Consider the following 20,957-nt stretch of genomic DNA (forward strand, 5'->3'; position numbering starts at 1 on the left):
GTTAGAGAGCTGTAAGGAGAAATATCACGTGTGGAGGACTGCCAGGTACCAAACTGCCCTTCCTGAGAACCAGTGTGGTGTAGTAGTGGTTAAGAGCGGTAGACTCCTAATCTGGGGAACCGGGTTCGCATCTCCGCTCCTCCACATGCAGCTGCTGGGTGACCTTGGGCTAGTCACACTTCTCTGAAGTCTCTCAGCCCCACCTACCTCACAGAGTATCTGTTGTGGGGGAGGAAGGGAAAGGAGAAAGTTAGCTGCTTTGAGACTCCTTAGGGTAGTGATAAAGCGGGATATCAAATCCAAACTCCTCTTCTTCCTTCCTTCCTTCTGGGATAAATGCTGGGCAAAGTTTCCCTCCTGCATGTTTGAGAACCTCTAGCTGAGCAGAGGTGAAAGTTCCCCATGTGGATATTATAAACTAGTTGTGTTCTGTGTTATAAATCAAGCACTGCTAGGAGATGCCCCCCCCCTTTCCAATATGTTTCTTATCAATAAAACAAAAATCGGTGTAGCCGGAACACATTTTTATTCTGAAAGTGTGGCCCAGAGAAAAAAGTTTTGAGAACCACTGCGTTAAAGAGGGACGTCGCAAACAGCCTACATCCTCCCTCCCAAACTCATAACACTATGATGCCAGGTACCACAGAGGTTTTATTTGTGGCAGAAAAAAACAAAGATACAGCGGCTTCGCAAGCAAAGAGGATTTGAAACTGACCAGCGGTAAGGGGGTGGGGTGGGGTGGGGTGGGGGACTTCTTGCCTAGCCGCTATGCCAGCGCCACAGCTCAACTGATCGGTGGCGTTTGCAAAGCCCCTTTGCCCACGTGGCCTGTTTTCAAACGCCCCAGGCCCGAAGGCGTTCAGCAAGGTCGTGGCACGAGTGAGATTTGAACCCAGCCCCTCGCTTCACTGGCAGCTCCCGCCCTGAATGCGCCGGCCTTTTGAGGATGCCACAGAGCTCTCCAAATGAAAACGAAAACGAACATAAATTCCCCTCTCCACGGCGCTTAAAGCATGTTTTGCAGCAAGAACGCGGTGCGCCGAGAGGCCCCAGCCCTTTGGATCTCCCTCCTCTTAGCGGGGAGCGCCTTCTTGTTCATTTCCCGGGCTCGTGGGAATGCGCGCATCTCCTCGGCGAGCCCTGCAGTTGGCAACAGGGCGCTTGCAGGCAGCCCTGGAAACAGATCAGGAAAAGCAACAGCGGGAGGTGGAGAGAGGGAGGGAGGGAGCGCGAAGGGAGGCGGAGGAGGAGGAGGAGGGCTGAAGGTCCCTTTCTCTGGCTCGGGTGTTTATTTTTTGCAGAGCTCCGGCTGGGGGGCGTGTATTTAAATGGCGCCGCGCAGCCAATGCGCGCCGAGGGGCCGGGCCATGTGGGCAGCTTGTTTACAACAGACCTTCGCAGAAGCTTGAACCCGGCCGGCAAAGGAGGTGGAGGAGGCGGCGAGAAGGAAAGCCCGGCGCCCCGGAGCACGTGGAGGAGCCGCGCGCGCGCGGGGGGGGGGATCGGAGGCTGTGCGCCAGCTCTCCTGCGACCCGGTGCGCGCCCAGAGGCTGCGGTGATGGGCGCGGCGGCCCCCGCGAGGAGGCCCCGCTAGGAGAGGACCCCGCCGCGGCTCGGAGGCGAAGAGGTGAGCTCGAAGGAAGGTTGTGGGTGTTGTGACGTGGGGTTTGTGATTTCAGCTCTCTTGACAAAACATGCTGGAGACAGTTCTCTAGTAACAGCTCTTTATTAAAGTGAACAAGACTGAAGACTGAGGAGAGGAAAGCTACATTTATAGGGACAGGGGACTAGCTAGGAAGGGATACATTTTGGAGGGAACAATATCAAGCAATCACAGTGCTGCCTTTTGGAGGAAACCAATAAGACAGAGGATCCAAATACAGCAGCTTAAATGAACCAATAGTAGCTGTACCCTCTGGAACCAAAAGGCAGTTACTTTATCCTAATGCAAATACAGACAATAATAATACAGATATAAAATCCTTTGACTCAATACACAACACCCCTCCCCCCCTAGTGAGCACAGCAGACGTAATCCCTCAGGTACTGTGGGGTCCTACAACTTCTACCTGATCTCCTGACAACAGGTGTTGCAGGTTCTGGATTGGGTGTTACCTGTGGTGGAGGGGCTGCTATAGGGGTTTCATCAGGAACAGATGGAGTCCCAGACATCTCAGGGTTCCCGACCTGTACCTCGTCATCATGAGGACTAGCAGACCCTGGTTCATTTGCTGAAGCCCCTGGTGACTGTACCTCTGGACCATTTTCACTCTGGTCTTGCAGCTGTGCGTCATTAGCCAGGGATGAATTATCTGACTCCTCCCTGCTGAGCGCCCGGCGCCTCAGCTGATCTATATGTCTCTTCCAAACTTGCCCATTTTCCAAGGTCACATAATAGGACACAGGTCCACTAGCCCGGGTGATCACACCGGCCACCCACCGCGGACCTCGTGAATAGTTCCTCACCCAGACCAGATCTTCAGGGGCGAGATACCTTGTTGTGTCAGTCTCAGCCTGGGGGGTTGCTCTTGAATTACGGTTTGGCATTTTATCTGGGTGGACATAATCCAGCACCGTTACCAGTCTTCTACCTAAGAGCAGCTCGGCTGGCGACTTGCCCGTCGCAGTACACGGTGTCGCATGCTGCAAAAATAACATTCGCGCAATGCGAGCCGACCAGTTACCCTCCATTAAGCGCGCAATGGATTCTTTGGCTGTTCTTACCATGCGCTCCGCCTGCCCATTGGAGGATGGGTGAAAGGGCGCGGATGTGACCCCTCTTATAAAGTTATCAGCCAAGAATGCCCTGAATTCTTGGGATACAAAAGCTGCCCCATTATCTGATACAATGGTCTCAGGTAACCCGTGGGTAGCAAACAGCTGCCTCAACACCTTGATTACGGCAGCTGATGCCATGCTAGGGACCATCGCCACTTCTAACCATTTGGAATATGCATCAACGATAACCAAAAAGACCTTCCCTTGGAATGGCCCAGCAAAATCTATGTGCAGCCGGCTCCAGGGAGTCCTGGACTGCTCCCACCAGTGGACTGGTGCTCTGGCCACTTCTGGCCGCACCTCTTGGCATGCCTTGCATGTTCGTACCCATTGTTCTATGTTCTGGTCCATTCCAGGCCACCACACATAACATCGGGCTAGCGACTTCATCCTGACCATTCCCGGGTGTCCCATGTGAAGCGTCTCAAGAACCCTGTTTCTCAGTGGTGCTGGGATTATCACCCTATCTCCCCATAGGAGACAACCCTTATGCATGGACAATTCGTGCTGCCTTGTCGCATAAGGCCTGAATTTTTCTTCATGCGGACCACCTGGCCACCCCCTCCCCACCCAAGTGAGCACACGGGAGAGAACAGCATCTTTCCTAGTTTTCTCAGCTATATCCGTAGCTGTTACAGGAGCCCCCGGAAGTGTTTCTAGCATCATAATGTGCTCCGCCGGAGCAGGATCCTCATTGCTCCCGCCAGGAAGGGGCAATCGACTCAGCGCATCAGCATGGCACAACTGTTTCCCCGGCACATGGGTCAAGGTGTACTGGAACCCATTCAGGAATATTGACCAACGCAACATTCTGGGGGAGAGAATTTGTGGCGTTTGTTTGTTTGGGTTGAACAACCCTAACAGTGGTTTGTGGTCCGTTTCAATGGAGAAATGGCGACCGTACAAATAATCATAGAACCTTTTGATTCCGGACACAATAGCCAGTGCCTCTTTATCAATTTGAGCATAGTTGCGCTCTGTGGGCGACAACGTACGGGAATAGAAAGAGATGGGCTTTTCCGACCCATCCGGTTCCCTATGACTCAGCACAACCCCCAGACCGTATTGAGAGGCATCACATGCCAGGACCAGCGGCTTTGACTCATCATAATGAGCAAGGACGCTCCTGCTACTCAGCATTCCTCGCAAGGAGTCAAAAGCCTTCTGCTGCTCCCGCCCCCATCGCCACACATTCTTTTTCTGCAATAGTCTATGTAATGGTTCAGCTACCGAAGCTTTCTGGGGTAAGAACGAATGATAAAAGTTAATAAGTCCCAGGAATGACTGCAACTCCGTCTTGTTCTGTGGTCGTGGTGCCTCGATGATGGCCTTAATCTTAGCATCTGTGGGGTGGATGCCTGATGCATCAATTTTAAACCCCAAGAAATCCACAGTTGGCACCCCAAAACTGCATTTTTCTTTTTTCAGTTGCAACCCCACCTCCTTGAACTTGAGCAACACTGCACGGACACGCGCAACCAGTTCCTGTGGGTCTTTTCCAGCAATCAAAACATCATCAAAAAATGGCAAGACCCCCGGCAGACCTCTTAACAGGCGTTCCATGAGCCCTTGAAAAATCCCTGGGGCCACACAAACTCCGAACTGTAATCTGTTAACTCTGAACGCCCCTTTATGTGTGACAATAGTCTGTGCTTCCGCTGATTGTGGGGTTACTGGCAGCTGTTGGTAAGCTTGTGCCAGGTCAATTTTGGCGAACACCTTGCCCCCAGCCAGTTTAGCCAACAGATGTGATACGACTGGAATGGGGTATGAGTTTCCCCTGAGTGCCTTATTGATAGTACATTTGTAATCTGCACAGATCCTGACTTCCCCATTTGCTTTAAGGGGTGTGACGATTGGAGTCTCCCACTTAGCAGAGTCCACGGGTGAGAGAACTCCCTGCTTGACCAATTTATCCAGCTCTGCCTCGATCTTGGGTTGCAGTGCAAATGGCACTTGCCTTGGTTTGAGTCGGATTGGAGCCACCCCGGGGTCCAACTCGAAGTCAACTGGGGGCCCTTTATAACAACCCAGTTTTCCATTAAAGAGACCAGCAAATTCCTTGCATAATACCTCACTCATCTCAGGGCAGGTTTGGATTGAATTAAGCCCTGAGATACTCAGTCCCAGGGCAGGGAACCAGTCAGTGCCCAGGAGACTGGGGCGACTGCCCTTCGCAATCACCAGTTTGAGTACAGCCTGTTTGTCCCGGAACTGTACTCTCACGGCACACATTCCCATAACATGGATGCGTCCTGCTGAGTACGACTGCAAGGTTGCCGGAAAGGGCTCCAGAGGGGGCAACTTACCCCTGGGGAAGAATGTCTTCGCGGTCTGGTCCGACACGATGGTGAATGCGGATCCGGAGTCCACCTCCATGTCGCACTGCTGACCCTCAATCTTCACCTTGACGTGTGCCTTGCCTTGCGCTGGAAACTGCACGGCCCTCCCGTTGATCTCCGTTACGTAGTGGCAGTCCTTTAGAAAACGAGTTGCTGCGGGCGGTCTGCGATGCTCCAGTCTAGGTGCTCCTGTCGCTCCCGACGCCGCCGATCTACAGACCCTGGCGATGTGACCCGTCTTTCCGCACGTCCGGCAGATAGCATCCCTGAAACGACAACTCTTCCTTTCATGGTTTCCGCCACAACCTGGGCAACTGCCTCGGCGATCTCTGTGCACTGTGCAGGCCTGACGCACCGACTCGACCCCACGGACTGGGCTCTGGCTCGGAGTAGCCTCTAGCTCGTCCATGGCATGCGCAACTTCTATCTGTGGCTTAGTGGCCTTGCGACTGGCATCAAGCTCCTCTCTTTCATAATTCTCCGTGGCGGTGGCCTCTTTCAAGGCTGAAGCAAGGGTAACCTCTTCTTTAGCCACGATGCGTCTTCTGGCTTTTTTGCTGCTCAGACCACCAATAAACCGATCCAGGAGAGTCTCTTCCAGATTTTGGAAGCCGCAGTGCTGAGCGAGCTTCCGGAGTTCAGCCAGAAATGTGGATACAGACTCCCCAGCATGCTGCTGCCTCTTATGGAACTCCATCCGCCGGGCCATCTTGGTCTCAGTAGGCGCCAAGTGGCTTGTTAGGCAGGCAAGAATATCTTTGAGAGATGTCTCACTCAGCTTCGCTGGAGCAAGTAATGCCTTGGCCAGCTTGAAGGTCTCGGGCCCACAGTAGCTCAGGAATGTGGCCCTTCTTTTGCTGGCATCGGTGATCCCTTGAGCCACTGCAAAGAACTCGAAGCGTTCGACGTAGTCTTCCCAGGTGTGGGGCTCTGATGGCTGGAAGGGCTCCAATACCCTTGGACTCTCCATTGTCCTAGCGGGCAGGGTCGTCTTCTCAGCTGGCCAGTGAGTCTTTTTCTCAGCTGCAATCCGGACTCTGAGGCAGGGTTGTGTTTAACCGCTCCTCAGCATTCCGGATCCCATCCTCGTCGCCAGTTGTTGTGACGTGGGGTTTGTGATTTCAGCTCTCTTGACAAAACATGCTGGAGACAGTTCTCTAGTAACAGCTCTTTATTAAAGTGAACAAGACTGAAGACTGAGGAGAGGAAAGCTACATTTATAGGGACAGGGGACTAGCTAGGAAGGGATACATTTTGGAGGGAACAATATCAAGCAATCACAGTGCTGCCTTTTGGAGGAAACCAATAAGACAGAGGATCCAAATACAGCAGCTTAAATGAACCAATAGTAGCTGTACCCTCTGGAACCAAAAGGCAGTTACTTTATCCTAATGCAAATACAGACAATAATAATACAGATATAAAATCCTTTGACTCAATACACAACAGTGGGGTGTGTGCATCGGGGGGCACCGAAAAAAGTGGTTTGGTGTTGCAGGGGAAACGTCCGAACAGAGGCCCACCTGGTCCTTCTTGCAAGCAGGGCAGCCAGGCAGAAAGCCTTATTTTGTCGTCGGTGCTGTTGTTGGTTTCAGCCGGCTGGTACTGAGAGGTGGGCTTAATTCAGGCTTATGACCACACTCCTACATGGGTGTAGCTAAAATTCCTCCATGGATTTGCTCCGTCCTTTTTGAGAGCCATCTACGCAAAGGGCTGCCGCCAACATCTTGTGGCAAGGAGTTCCGTGCAATAATGAGGGGATGATGTGAGGAAGTGCTCCCCTTCGTCTGCTCTGCCTCTCCTGCTAGGAAGAGTATCCGGTGGACCCGGTATTCTGGAACTATGGGACAAACATAGAATCGTATTTTATTTATTTATTACATTTATATGCCACCTTTTCCTTCCAAGTTGCTCAGAGTGGTGTACATGATTCTCCTCTTACCCATTTCATCCTCACAACAACCCTGTGAGGTAGGTTTAAATCATAGAATTATAGAGCTGGAAGGGACCACAAGGGTCATCTAGTCCAACCCCCTGCAATGCAGGAATCTTTTGCCCAATGTGGGGCTTGAACCCATGACCCTTAGATTAAGGGTCTCATGCTCTGCTAAATGAGCTATATGAAAGATAGGACTCTGGTCATTTTCTTGCACCGTGCATACTTCCCCCAACCCTCTCCCATGCATCTTGTTGTTCTCCTAATTTTTTAAAAAAAGCATCATAGCCTTAAGGTCAGCCTTTCCCAACCTGGTGCCCTCCAGATGTTTTGGATTGCAGATCCCATCAGCCCAGGCTGCTTAAACTCTTCCACAAAGGAAAGATGCTTAAACTTCACAGTCATTTTAATTACCTTTTTTTGGCTGTTTTTGCACCTTTATGAATATTAACAGTTAATGGTTGCAGATCCTGCCTTTGGTGCTAGGAAAGAACGTTGCAGGTAGGTAATCTAGTACAGCCCTTGCCAAGCTGGTGCCCTCTAAAGGTTTTGGACTACAGTTCCCATCAGCCTGATATGCTGATTGAGGCTGATGGGAGTTTTAGTCCAAAACATCAGGAGGGCACCAGGTTGGGGATTGTTGTTGTTGTTGTTGTTGTTGTTGTTGTTGTTGTTGTTGTTGTTGTTACTACCACCCTACCCATTTGGCTAGGGACGCGGGTGGCACTGTGGTCTAAACCACAGAGCCTAGGGCTTGTCGATCAGAAGGTTGGTGGTTTGAATCCCTGTGACGGGGTGAGCTCCTGTTGCTCGGTCCCAGCTCCTGCCAACCTAGCAGTTTGAAAGCACGTCAAAGTGCAAGTAGATAAATAGGTACACGGCGTTTCCATGTGCTGCTCTGGTTTGCCAGAAGCAGCTTTGTCATGCTGGCCACGTGACCTGGAAGCTGTACACTGGCTCCCTCGGTCAATAAAGCGAGATGAGCACTGCAACCCCAGAGTCGTCTGCGACTGGACCAAATGGTCAGGGGTCCCTTTACCTTTACCCATTTGGCTAGGTTTCCCAGGAAGGAAGGGAAGGAAGGAAGGCCTGGGCTTATAGATTCCCCCCTCCCTCTTCTCCTTTCTTTTGTAATCTTTTTATTTTTATATGTTTGCCCCACTTCTGAGCTCATGTGGCAGAGAGACTGTGGTATGTGCCTTGCCATGCTACCATTTGTGCACCTCCAATGAAGCTGGGTGTTGGATGAATGGGGACAGATACAAGAAAGGCAATGATGGCCACCAACCCAGATGGCTTTAACCCAGATGGGAGGAGGAGAACCATCAATGGCTAGTAGTAGCCATCATGCCTATGCTATGCTCTGCCTCCACAGTTGGAGGCAGCAATGCTTGTGAACATCAATTGTGAAATTGTGCTTGGAGCTTGCTTATGAGTTTCTCATAAACATCTGGTTGACACTGTGAGAACAGGATGCTGGATTTGATGGGCCATTGGCCTCATCCAGCAGGCTCTCCTTATGTTCCTATGCCAGCAAGTCATCTGGAGATATTTGCTCTGCCCGTTGTGAATTTCCACCTGCTGATAGCGGCCTGGGATGTGTAAACAGATGGATTTGTTGCGAGTCTGATGGGGGTAGGTGTATGGGTTTTGTTTTGCAAAACAGTGTGAATCTCCTGATAGCAGGTGAACGTGGAACTCCTTTATAGCTTTGTGAAAGAGACCCCTTCCTTAATATATATATATATTAATCCTTCTTTACGTACTTGAAATAGCCCTGTCTCAAAAGCAGCACAGCCGATTCTGTGTAGCTTACTATGTCCACCTGATGTTTTGGACTACGGCTTCCATCAAACCCAGCATCCTATGGCCCTGCTGACTAGGGAAGATGGGAGCTACAGTCTTAAATCATCTGGAGGGCACTGTCGTGGTAAAGGCTGCCCTAGAATATCGAGCCACCAGAGCCTTCCTTATAGAATTGCAATATTATGGAGTTATATCTATTGTAGAATTACAATGGTGTTTGGGAAAATGCAGGGAGGGTGCCTAACTTAGCACAGAAGGTTCTTAGTTAAATCTCTGGCATCTCCAGTTCCGACCCCACGCACACAAAACAAAACAAAACAAAACACAGGTAGCAAGACTCTGTAGAGAAGACCCAGGAGTGCTGTGCCAGTGTGATTAGATGGTAGCAGGCAGATGGAAAATAGCCTGACCTGGTCTAGGGCAGCTTCCTTTGACAATAGAGAGTCTTGTGACATAGAGACTACATCTCCAGGATGCAGTCAAGAGGACTAGCAAAATGAGAAGCTTTTTTTTAATACCAAGTCAGACCATTGATCCTTCCGGCTCAGTATTGTCTACACTGATTGGTTGTGTTTCCCAGGGGTTTCAGACAGGAGTCTCTCCTAGCCATACCTAGAGAGACCAAGGACTGAATCTGGGGCCTCCTGCTTGCCCTTTCCTCCCTGACTTCATAGGACTCGTATCTATATCCACTGATGGCTCTTGGCTGCATGTTGCAGATGAACTGAATGTCAAGCTAGGACAGGCATCCCCAAACTTCGGCCCTCCAGATGTTTTGTACTACAATTCCCATCTTCCCCGACCACTGGTCCTGTTAGCTAGGGATCATGGGAGTTGTAGGCCAAAACATCTGGAGGGCCGCAGTTTGGGGATGCCTGAGCTAGGACTTTGCAATGTATTTCAGGTTGAAAGCGCTTTCAGCCAAGCCACATCTGAGGTGGTGTGAAGACTCCTGTGGTAGTTCTCAGACCTAGTTCTTTAGGATGCAGTCATTTCCAAAGTCTGCAAGATGAAATTCCTTAACCAGAGATACCTCACCAAGAACAAGTCTCACATATGTGTCCCTTGCCATGGAGATAGGATGCAATTCTCCTAGGAAATGCTTAAAGTTTAAGATTTTAAAAGCAAAATAAAAAAATTCCTTCAGTAGCACCTTAAAGACCAACTAAGTTTTTATTTTGGTATGAGCTTTCGTGTGCATGCACACTTCTTCAGGTGTTTTTAAAAGCAGTTGTGATTAGCTCTTCTGTATACTCCAGGTCAAGGGGGTGGGGGGTAAAACCCACCTTTTCGGATGCAACTTGAGGTGACTGGATGGTATGCAAAACCCAATTGCAACGATCTTTCAATTAATGTGCAAATGACAATTATGGTCAAAGGCCTGGAAACGATGCCTTATGAGGAACGGCTTAGGGAGCTGGGTATGTTTAGCCTGGAGAAGAGAAGGTTAAGGGGTGATATGATAGCCATGTTCAAATATATGAAAGGATGTCATATGGAGGAGGGAGAAAGATTGTTTTCTGCTGCTCCAGAGAAGCGGACACGAAGCAATGGATTCAAACTACAAGAAAGAAATTTCCACCTAAACATTAGGAAGAACTTCCTGACAGTAAGAGCTGTTCGGCAGTGGAATTTGCTGCCAAGGAGTGTGGTGGAGTCTCCTTCTTTGGAGGTCTTTAAGCAGAGGCTTGACAGGCATATGTCAAGAATGCTTTGATGGTGTTTCCTGCTTGGCAGGGGGTTGGACTGGATGACCCTTGTGGTCTCTTCCAACTCTATGATTCTATGAAACATTTACATTCTTTAATGTGGGTTGTTATAATTGTACGTATTAGGAAATGTGCCCAGGGCTGCCAACTCCCACTTTGCCTCAAGTAGTCCTATTTTTGTAGCTTGTGGCAAACCCCTACCCCCCACCGCCCCAAATTGAAATACAGAGCACACTTGTCCCCTTATTCCCTGCAGACAGGAATACTAAGAGGATGTTCTTTGGAAGAGAAAGTTCTCTGCTGCGAAGGTGCTGCGAAACATACAATTGGATCCTGCCCCGCCCCGCCCCTGTTTTTCTTTTCATTAAGAGAGTTTCAACAATATGGCGCCCTGCCACCTTTCCCTCCAAACACTCAGCTGCCTGTTTGCACTTTAGGTGTGTCTCTCCAAAGAAATATCTTGCAAACTCCCAGTGCAAACAAAGGGGTAGTGTAAGCTTCTGCTGGGGGCTGGATCACATAGGTGTCTTCAGTAGGTGAGAACTGCAGCTCATGCCACTAGGCTGGCGTAGAGCCTGCACCCCTGCTTCTCAGGGGTGGCAGTTCACACATTCAGCTCCCAGCCATGCAATGTGCGGGGGAGATGGACAGGGCAATGTTTTGCATGTCCGCTCAGTTTCTCAAACACAAAACATTCCGGAAGTCCGTTTGACTTTCGAAATGTTCGAAAACCAAGGCTGTGGCTTCCGATTGGCGTAGGCGCCCCGGAAACAATAGCCGACAACCGCATCGGATGTTCGGCTTCCGAAAAGCATTTGAAAACCGGAACACTTACATCTGGGTTTTCGGCGTTCGGGAGCTGAAATGTTCAAGTACCAAGGCGTTCAAGAACCAAGGTTCCACTGCACAAGCACCCTTCCCCAAACTGATGCCCTCCAGTGGCGTAGCGTGGGTTGCCAGCGACCGGGGCAAGCAGGTATCCTTGGTTCTGTGCGCCGACACGGTGGAATGAAGGGGCAATAGCTTGGTGGCCTACCCGAGTGGTAGCCATGGCACCCTGTGAGGGTCAAGCATGACGGGGTACTGGTTGGAACTGATTTTGCCATTCAGGAGCCGATTTGTTCGTCAACTACAGTGGTACCCCGGTTTACAACCACAGTTGGTTCCGGAAGTCTGTACTTAAACTGAAGCATACTTAACCTGAAGCGAACTTTCCCATTGAAAGTAATGGAAAGTGGACGATCCAGACGATGAAAAACACCCCCTAAAACAGCAATTTAACATGAATTTTACTGTCTAATGAGGCCATTGATCCATAAAATGAAGGCAATAATCAATGTACTGTACTATAAAATAAATCAGACAGTATTTTAGGTGAAAAAAATTATTTTAGGTGGAAAAAATTAGCATTGATTTTTTACCTGGGCTGATGATAGTCATTGTTTGGATGGGGGCTCAGGTCCTCTTCCACAATCACAATGCCTTCGCGGAGGCCGGGCCTTCGCTCCGGACCTTTGCGGAGCCATGGGAGCGCCTCCACAGCTGCGGCCCAGTCTTCAGGCCTTCGCGGAGGCCTTCGTAGGCCTCGGAAACCTCGGTTTACTTACTTCCGGGTTACAATCGTTCGTAAACCTGAAAATTCGTAAACCGAGGTGTTCGTAAACCGAGGTTCCACTGTAAGCTGCTTGAGAACCAAGGTTTCACTGTACTACTACTACTACTACTACTACTATCGGTACTATTTAATTCTGCCAAGTGCGTAAAGCTGAATGGACACATGTTAAATGTGGGCAAGTTGCAGGCTTGCTGTATTTGCAGAGACCTGGGGATGGGGAAACCTTTAAGATGAGGGTCGCATTTTCTTTTGGGCAAGCATTCAAGGGTCCGCATTTTAGTAGTGGCTCAGAGCGCAGAGCTAGGGACAAACATGGATGGAGGAACCGCTTAAATCTTGCTCTTGTATGGTAGGTTAGTTTCCAAAGACACCCCTGCACCTCCTCTCTGTCCATCATCTAAGGAAGCAAAAGGCATTGTTGGAGTTCAAGCCCAGGTCCCCGCCACGTGAAAACAACACGAAGGGAGGTTGCAAAGGTGTGTGTGACTAGGAAGGAGATGTGGGCTGTAGAGTGTCCTGAGGGCCATATTGAGAGACCTGAAGAGCTGCACTCAGTCCCTGGTGTAGCTACTGGTGTAGCTTAAAAAATACTGGTGGCGACTCCTGACTAGTGTTCCAATACACAGTTCTTTTCCTGCACTGGTGCAGACCCACCCGCCATCCTTTGTGAAGGGGAGGGGGAGTGTTTAATTCTGTGGCACTCATTTGCCGGCCAGTGAAGATGGGAACTTTAGGAGTACTGTATTAAGGGAGGATAGATGGGTAGACCCGATTCACCCTGTCAAGGAAAAAATCCTCCAAATCAATACATGCCCAAATTCTAAGAATGCTCAAATTTCATCTCACTCTTTATTTATTTCTTCCTTCAAAGAAACTGTTTGTCCATAGCGATTCTAGACTATGTTTTTGGGGAGCGGGGAAACACCAAATGCCTAGAAATTCGTGATCTGTTTGGCTCATATCCTGTGGCTTCCCATAAGCCCCCTTTGTAAGCAACTTTTGTGCAATTCAGACTTTGCGCAACAGGGCCAGCCCTGGGTCTGCACTCTCTGTTTTCTGCCTTTGCCCACTTTGGCCCTTTTTTCTCTGCTCAGGGTCCCAATTTCTCCTTCTCCTCCCACCCAGCTTTGTGCTGTAACATATAGAGAACTAGCAGGGCACCAAGGTTGGAGTCCTGGTCTAGGACCTGGGAGACCAGGGATCATATCCCTGATGAGCCATGAATCCCGCTGCATGACCTTAGGCCAGTCTAACTTTGAGAGCCTTTGAAATAAGGTGGGATGTACATATAGTAATAATAAAAGCTATTTTAGGCCTTTCTCACTCCCTGTTGGGTGGGTGGGGGGTGCATTTTCTGCAGACCAAAAGCCTCGGATCGAAAGTCTAGATAGCGCGGCTCTCAGCCTCCAGCTGGCGGTCATCCAGGTGTGCCCTTGGCGACACGCAGGTAACCTGCCGCCGCTTCTGGAAGCTCCACGGCCAGGGCGGGACCGCTGCGCGCCGCCTCCCTCCAGCCAGGTGCCTCCGCCGCTACGCCCGTCGGTCCATCCATCGGCCCCTTCCGCGCGTTGGCGAGATTCTCTCCTTTTGCGCGCCCACCACTCCCTTCCGCGCGCGGGGACTCCATTCCGGGGGCTGCCTGCAGCCGCGTACGTGAGGCAGCCTGTGCCGGGGACAGCCGAGGGGAGGGGACTGGAGGAGGAGGAGGCGGCGGCGGCAGGGAGGGCGGAGGGAGCGGGCGAGCCGCGGCGGAGCTGGAAGGGGAATTTCAAAACAAGCTGCGCGAGGGAAGGAGGGAGCCGAGCTGGCAGGCGAGGCGGAGCGCGCACGGAGCTGGTAAGCCGGGGAGGGGGCGCCCGTCGGGGGCTGGCGGTGCGGGCGTGGGGATTGATGGGGGGGCTGGTTGTGGTGCGGGTGGGCGACTCTGCTCTTGCAGCTGCACGGCGGTGAGAGGGGTGTGTGCGAGGGGGCGCGCCGGCGACGCATTCCCCTCGCGCTGCGCCCGTGCACCCTAGCCAAGCTGCTCGGGCCACTCCGCGCTGCCCGAAGGCGCGCACTCTTTCTCTCTCCATGCGTGTCTTCCTCGATTCCTCCGCTCCTGCCATGCCATGCAACGACCCCCCCTTCTTCCAGGGAGGGCGATCGTGCGTGGATTATCCCTCCCTGCAACCGTGCAGCCTCCTCTTGCGCCCCCCCCGCCCCGGATCGCAGCCCTGGGTGCCTCCGCTTTCCCCTCGACGGGTTCTCGCCCGCCCTTTTCCTTTCCCCGCTGCAGGAAGCCCTTCTCCGCCGCCTCCGCTGCTTTTTGCGCGCGCACACACCCGCCATCACCGGTGATCGCGTAGTGCGCGCTTATGTTTTGCTCCCCGCGTGTTCGCCACGCCTCCACCACCTCCGAGCCGTGTCGGTGTTTTGCACAGGCGGCGGCGCGCGGCGAGGCGGCACCCGCGGGCGCTTTCGGCCGGCCGGCACACCCCCTTCTCGCCTCCGCGGCCGAGCCTTCTCCGCGCACCTTCCGCTTCGGCCTCGTTCCCCGGCCCCCTTGGGCTACCTGGCACGCCCACCCCCGGGACAGCCGGGCTGGGGCACCGCGCGAAACGGTGGTTGGTGGTGGGCTCGGGTCGGCATCCGCCACGCCCCCTCCCCTCGCGGCCATGTCGCGGTAGTGCACAGGCCGCGCCCCCCCCCCCGCGGGGACCTGATCCTTCCTCGCAAGTGGCGCCGTGCGTCCGGCAGGCCGCTTCCCAGGTGCGCGCTGCGACGGCTCGATCAAAAGGAGCTTGGGAGCGTCCGCACCGACCGGGGCTTTGGGCATCTAGGTTGATGGTCGTTTGGGGCATTCTGCCTGCAGAGGAGAAGCTTTACCGGTGAGCTGCGGCACTCCCCCGTGGCGAAGCAGGGGGTCATCCTCTCTCTCCAAGATCTGTCTGTTTGCTGCATTTCTAGCCCACGTTTACCTCCAAGGAGCGGAAGGTGGCATGCATGGTTCTCCCGCTCCTTTAGTCCCCACAACAACCCTGCGAGGTAGGGCACCCAGTGACTTCCATGACCAAGTGGGGGATTTGAGCCCTGGTCTTCCCCAGGTCCTCGACTGACACACTAACCACTGGGCCACACTGGCTCAAGCGGAGATGCTAGGGACTGAACCAGGATTCTGCACACATTGAGAAGTGGCTACTGATTATCTTCCAGGCATAATTCAACGTTCCTCTTCAACCAGGCCTTGGGCTGATTAATATCCTACAGCCTTTTAAATGTACCTGTGGGAAAGGGGGTGTTGCTGTTTTGCTGTTCTGTTTTAATTATTTACTTGTGTTTTTACCTTGTATTTAATTCTGTGAACCCCTCTCAGATCTTTGGATGAAGGGTGGTATATAAATTTAACAAATAACAATGAAATAATAATAATGTAGCCGGCCATGGTGATGGGCCAGCCGTGGCCTAGGTAGGCTAATAGTTTGATCTGGAGTAGGACAGCTCCTTGCACACTGAGGGATGGAGACTCCAGGGCTCCCCTTTCAAGACATTGCTGGACTCCCAACTCCCATAAACCTTAGCAGCCAGCTTGGCCAATGGTCAGAGGTAATGGGAGTTCTAGTTCTGGTGGGGAGGCAGGCAGGGCCTTCTTGGTGGCTGCTCCCAGACTTCGGGACTCCCTTCTGAGGCTAGACTGGCTTGCTCCTTGTTGTCCTTTGGGAACAGTACTGTACTGTGTTTTAGGCAAAGGGCTTTTAACAGTGCTGTTAAGAATATGGTGGCCTTTAAGTGATGGCCTTTCATGCTTTTTTACCTTTCTATATTTTTTATGAGCTGTTGTGTTGATTTGCGTTAGCCATCTTGAGTCCTAGCCTGGGGAAAAGGCACGATATAAGTAAGTATTATAATAAAACCGCCCTGAGATCTCCTAGTATAGGGCAGTATATAAATTCAATAAATAATAATAACAACAACAAATAAAACGTCATGCTCAGTCGGTAGAGCATGAGACTCTTAATCTCAGGGTTGTGGGTTTGAGTCCTATGCTTTGCAGGGGGCTGGCCAAATGACCCTTGTGGTCCCAACCCTGCAATTTTATGATCCTACTCGTTGGGTGGCAGGCCCCTTTTGGGCATCCACTGCACTTTGAGATTTCCAGTCCTTTCTCTCCCATTATGATTTTGCTTTCATACACAATGCTGCAACATCTGGTTGGCCCTTTGCTGTGCTACTTTTTTCTCCTGGTCTGGTTTAGGCCTGAGTGTGTCTACTCACAAGTAAGCCTGTTGAACTCTCAGGCAAGTGTGCTTGGGATGGCAACTAGGGCCTTACTTCTGCTGTCTTCTTGGGGCTCTCAAGTGGCCACTTGTCAGGGATTCTTTAGTTGCAATTCCCGGATTGCAGGGGGTTGGACTAGATGACCCTTGGGGTGCCTCCCTGCTCTGCGATTCTGTGGCCGGCTCTTTGTAAGCAGGGGTTGTAGGTCCTGGTTCCAAGGTTGGGTCGAGTCCCTGCACCTCTTATTCAGAAGTGCTGAAGTGTCTTCAGACCACCCGTGATGCTGTAGGCCATGGAGACCTCTTAATTTTCTGGCTGGTGGGGTAAAGGAGGGTAGTTTTGTCAGCATGGCCTTTAGCTGCCGACTCCTGTAGAGCAACCTTGACTGTGGCCCTTTCAGGCTATGAATGAGAGCAGGCTGCCTCGGATGCAGAAAATGGCCTTGTGGACACTCCTGGCTTCCACTCTTCTCGGCCCTCTTCAAACATCTCAAGGGCTTTTCACACAGAAGATGGAGCAAGCATGTTCCCTCCTACTCTGGAGGGTAGTACCAATGGACTCAAGTTACAAGAAGGGAGATTCCCACTAAATATCCAGAAGAACTTTCTGACGGTGAGAGAGCCGTTCGACAGTGGAACAGACCCACTCTGAAAGTGGTGGACTCTCCTTCCTTGGAGAGCTTTAAACAGAGATCAGATGGCCATCTGCCAAGGATTCTTCAGCTGCGTTGCAGGGGGTTGGACTAGATGACCCTTGGGACCCATTCCAGATCTATGATTCTATGAATCTTTTGGGCCCAGCTGCGCAAAGGATTGGAGTGGAGTGCTTCCCCCCCCCATTGTGTCAGGTCCCTTTGAAATGGGTTTTGCCTCCTTCTTCCGATAATTCTCCTGCTTTCTTCTGGATTGTATCTCAGGTCTTTTCCCTGGGACAATCTGTGACACTGCCACCTTGCCTTGGAACACCTAATGCCGCGATAGGAAATGAACTGGATTTATTGGCTTTATAGCCCTCCTTTTCCTCCAAGGAACTCAAGGTGGTGTACCTGTCTCTCCCCGCCTCATTTAATCCCAGTAACAACAACCTTGTAAGGTAGGCTAGCCTGAGAGGCCCGCGGTCAGCAAGTAAGCTTCGTGTCCGAGAGGGGGGATTTGAACCCTGGTCTCCCAGGCAGCGTTCAAAATCCGCCAGGCGTGTTTCGCACCCGGCAGTTTGAAAGCACGTCAAAGTGCAAGTAGATAAGTAGGTAGGTAAACGGCGTTTCCGTGCGCTGCTCTGGTTTCGCCAGAAGTGGCTCAGTCATGCTGGCCACACATGACCCGGAAAAACTGTCCGCAGACAAACGTCAGCTCCCTCGGCCTATAGAGTGAGATGAGCGCCGCAACCCCAGAGTCGTCTGCGGCTAGACTTAACTGTCGGGGGTCCTTTACCTTTACCTTTTTTATCAGCCACTTGAGACCAAGTGTAGATGCCCGGGTGCCAGGATGGCACCTGACATCTCCACCACCTGGAGGTGCATACAGTGGTGCCTCGACGTACGAATTTAATCCGTTCCAAAGGCACCTGCGTAGGTTGAAAAATTCGCAAGTCGAAAAGCACCATTTGAAACACGATTTCCCATAGGAATGCATTGGAAACGAAAAATTCGTAAGTCGAAGCAACCCCATCTAAAAATTCGTAAGTCGAAAAAACCCTATCTAAAACCGCTGTGGTTTCCATTTGGATGTCGAGAAATTCGTAAGCCCCATTTGTAAGTCGAAAAATTTGGTTGTCTAGTCGTTCGGAAGTCGAGGTACCACTGTACCTGGGAATCCTTGGATCCTGCCTGTTTTCACACACTAGCAATGCCTCCTGCAGAATTCTGTTATGTTTTTTTATCTGCACAACCAATGAATTTCAGGAACCGAGAAGTTGTATTGAAAAAAATACGACTTTCGAGACACCTGGCCCCCAAATGGCAACTAGACATTCTGTTTTGGCACCTGTAACTCTGTTTCAAGGAGCCATTTGGCTCCTAGCTTATATACCTGAGTTTTTAACATTGCTCCGATGTCCTAGTCTGGCACCCTAACCGCCACACCTTTATTTGGCTGGCAGTTTTTTATATGCCCGGTAGTCTACCTGGCTGCTCTTTCTGTATGCTCACCTGTGTGGGTGTCTGTGCCACTGACGGAAAACATAGATAGTCTGCAGCCGGGGAGGAATCGCCTCTTTGGAGCTTCTTTCCGACAGGCGGCTGGTTCTGTGTGATTTCCCCCCCTTTTAAACCACAGATGACTATCGCAGGCGTAATTTCAAGAGGAACAAGCCACGTTAGCTGTTGCAGCACACAGCAAACGGCCCCGGTGGCACCTTGGAGTCTGGCTCGTTTTGCACGCGACCTTCTGCCACGATAAAATCGGTTGTCGCAAGGCCGCGCGGTGTCACAAGACCTGTCGCCATCCTGCCACAGAAACCCTGCATGACGTGCTTAAAAATCCCTCTGTGTTCGAAACTTGTGTGGGCTTCAGAATGACGGTGGGGGTCACATGAAGCTGCTTTCATTGGAGGATAGCACTCTGTGCAGCAGGTGGCAACAGCGAAATGACAGAATGCTGTGCACCTCCCTGCACATGGAAAGCTAGCAGGGCAAGGAGAAGGCCAGGCTAGAGCCTGCTAGTTTGCTATGTGTCAAGAGGTTGTTTTCTGTGGCAGTCGGGGGAGAGGGCATCTGCGGCACCTGTCAACTGATTCTTATTGACAACTCTATAAAAATGTTTTTATCTATGCAATTGTTTTAACTGGTTTTATGTATGTAAACTATTTTAAATACAATGTTGTAAATTGCTTTAGGATGCTGCTGAATTTTGTTTGTATTCTTCTGTCTTTACAATATGAAGACAGAAGAATACATCCCATAATAACAAACAAATACAGCAGCATCCAAAAGAAATCCTAAAGCCCCTGGGATCTTCAGATGAGGGCTGGTGTAGAAATCTAATAATAATAAAAATAATTAATTTGGCTTTTCGTGCACTGTGCCGATTGGCTTGCCACCGTAACATCACAAATATATCTTTTTCCAGAACCAAAGTGTTCTAAAGCCAGGTTTGAGGCACTCAGCCTTATCTATACGCTCCTTTGGCAAATTGCTCTACCGTTGCCTATAGTTTTGTCACCTCTAAAAAGCACGCAATGCTGGACTTCCCTGAGCCCCCTGCTGCTGGAATTTTAAAGGTGGTCAGTAAGTCATATCCTAGCCCTGGCTTCCCACAGGGAAGGACCCTGGGAGGAAGGGATACTATTACCACTGCCATCCCCACCTATTTTCCTCCTCCCTCTCAACCCATCTTCCTTTTGTGTCATGTCTTTCTTCCAGTTTTGTAGGCATGAGGGCAGGAACTACCTTATGAATGATAGTTCCAAGCCGATCTGGGCAACGGGATGAAATGCTTTCAGCAGCTTTCCACTAGGCTATACTGTACATTCTTTGCCTGCGTTCCACCGGCCCTTCAAGCTCCCCACTCTCCTTTTCCTATTTGCACCTTGGGTGCCCTTTCCTAACACCCCATTGCCGGCTCCTTCCTGCCTCTGGGCAAGACCGCCACACCCCCCTCTGTGTAACCACCCTCCTCCCTGTCTCTCTGCTGGAATATGCTGAGGCCGTCAGATCTAAGTTTACAAGCTGCAGGCTTTCCTTCAGAGAGAGCTGCTAATCCTTGCCTTTTCCTTCCTGGAGACTTTGACTGTTAACCCTTTCGCACAGCTGCCTTTAGGAAGGGAGGGCCGTAGCTGAGCAGCAGGAAATCTGCTTGGCGTGCAGAAAGACCCAAGTTCTGACCATCTCTAGGCAGGACTTGGAAAGGTTCCCTTGCCTGAAACCTTGAAGTGCTTCCGCTGGTCCGTGTCAATGGTATTGAGCTAAACGGAGCAGAGGCCTGACTGGTATATTGCAGCTTTCTCTGTCCTGCGAAGGGTCGTGGCTCAGTGGCAGAGTTATTTCCTTGCAGGGAGAACTACTTTGTGCCCGAAACACAGAGAGGAGCTCTCAGTCAATGTAGATTCCATCAGTGGATCTCAAACCTTTATCTCTGGGCCACACTTTCAGAATGAAAATTTGCGACGTCGATTTTTTTTTTTTAATTGATAAGAAATAGGCTGGGAAACAAAAAGAAACTAAAGTGCTTGATTTATAATGTAGAACACAACTACTTTATAATATTATCACGGGGCACCCAGAAAGTATAAAACAATGCAACTACCTAAGAACACAAATCATTCCCAAAATATAATTAAAAACAAGCCTCTTATGTACCTTAGGTATGTGTACTCTACAAACTCAATGAGAGGTGTGAGTGAGCTTTTTGCTGGCTGATTTCATTTATATTAGGTTTAATTTGAGCAAGCAAACTCCCCTCCTATTCAGCACAAATAAGCCTTTCTCTTTTCTGATCTGTCATATTTGTCAGAGTTGAAAATTGCGGCTCACAATAATATGTCGCGGAGAACTGTAGAAGAATAGCCAATGCTCTTGAAGA

The 20,957-nt window shown here is 50.8% G+C and overlaps 1 protein-coding gene across 2 annotated transcripts in view; it reads left to right on the plus strand.

Moving 5' to 3' along the window:
• Window positions 1-1,411: 1,411 nt before the first annotated feature.
• Window positions 1,412-20,957, plus strand: part of ZNF395 (zinc finger protein 395) — a 58,066-nt gene continuing 38,520 nt past the window's right edge. The window contains exon 1 of one of the 2 annotated variants that reach the window (XM_060273190.1): window positions 1,412-1,627. The gene's annotated coding sequence lies outside the window, so the exon portion shown is untranslated. Of the gene's footprint in view, window positions 1,628-13,904; window positions 14,023-20,957 lie in introns of those variants that run through there. The other variant, XM_060273189.1, reaches the window with a different exon arrangement.

The sequence above is a fragment of the Zootoca vivipara genome, chromosome 3, assembly GCF_963506605.1.
Source record: "Zootoca vivipara chromosome 3, rZooViv1.1, whole genome shotgun sequence".
Classification (NCBI taxonomy): Eukaryota; Metazoa; Chordata; class Lepidosauria; order Squamata; family Lacertidae; genus Zootoca; species Zootoca vivipara.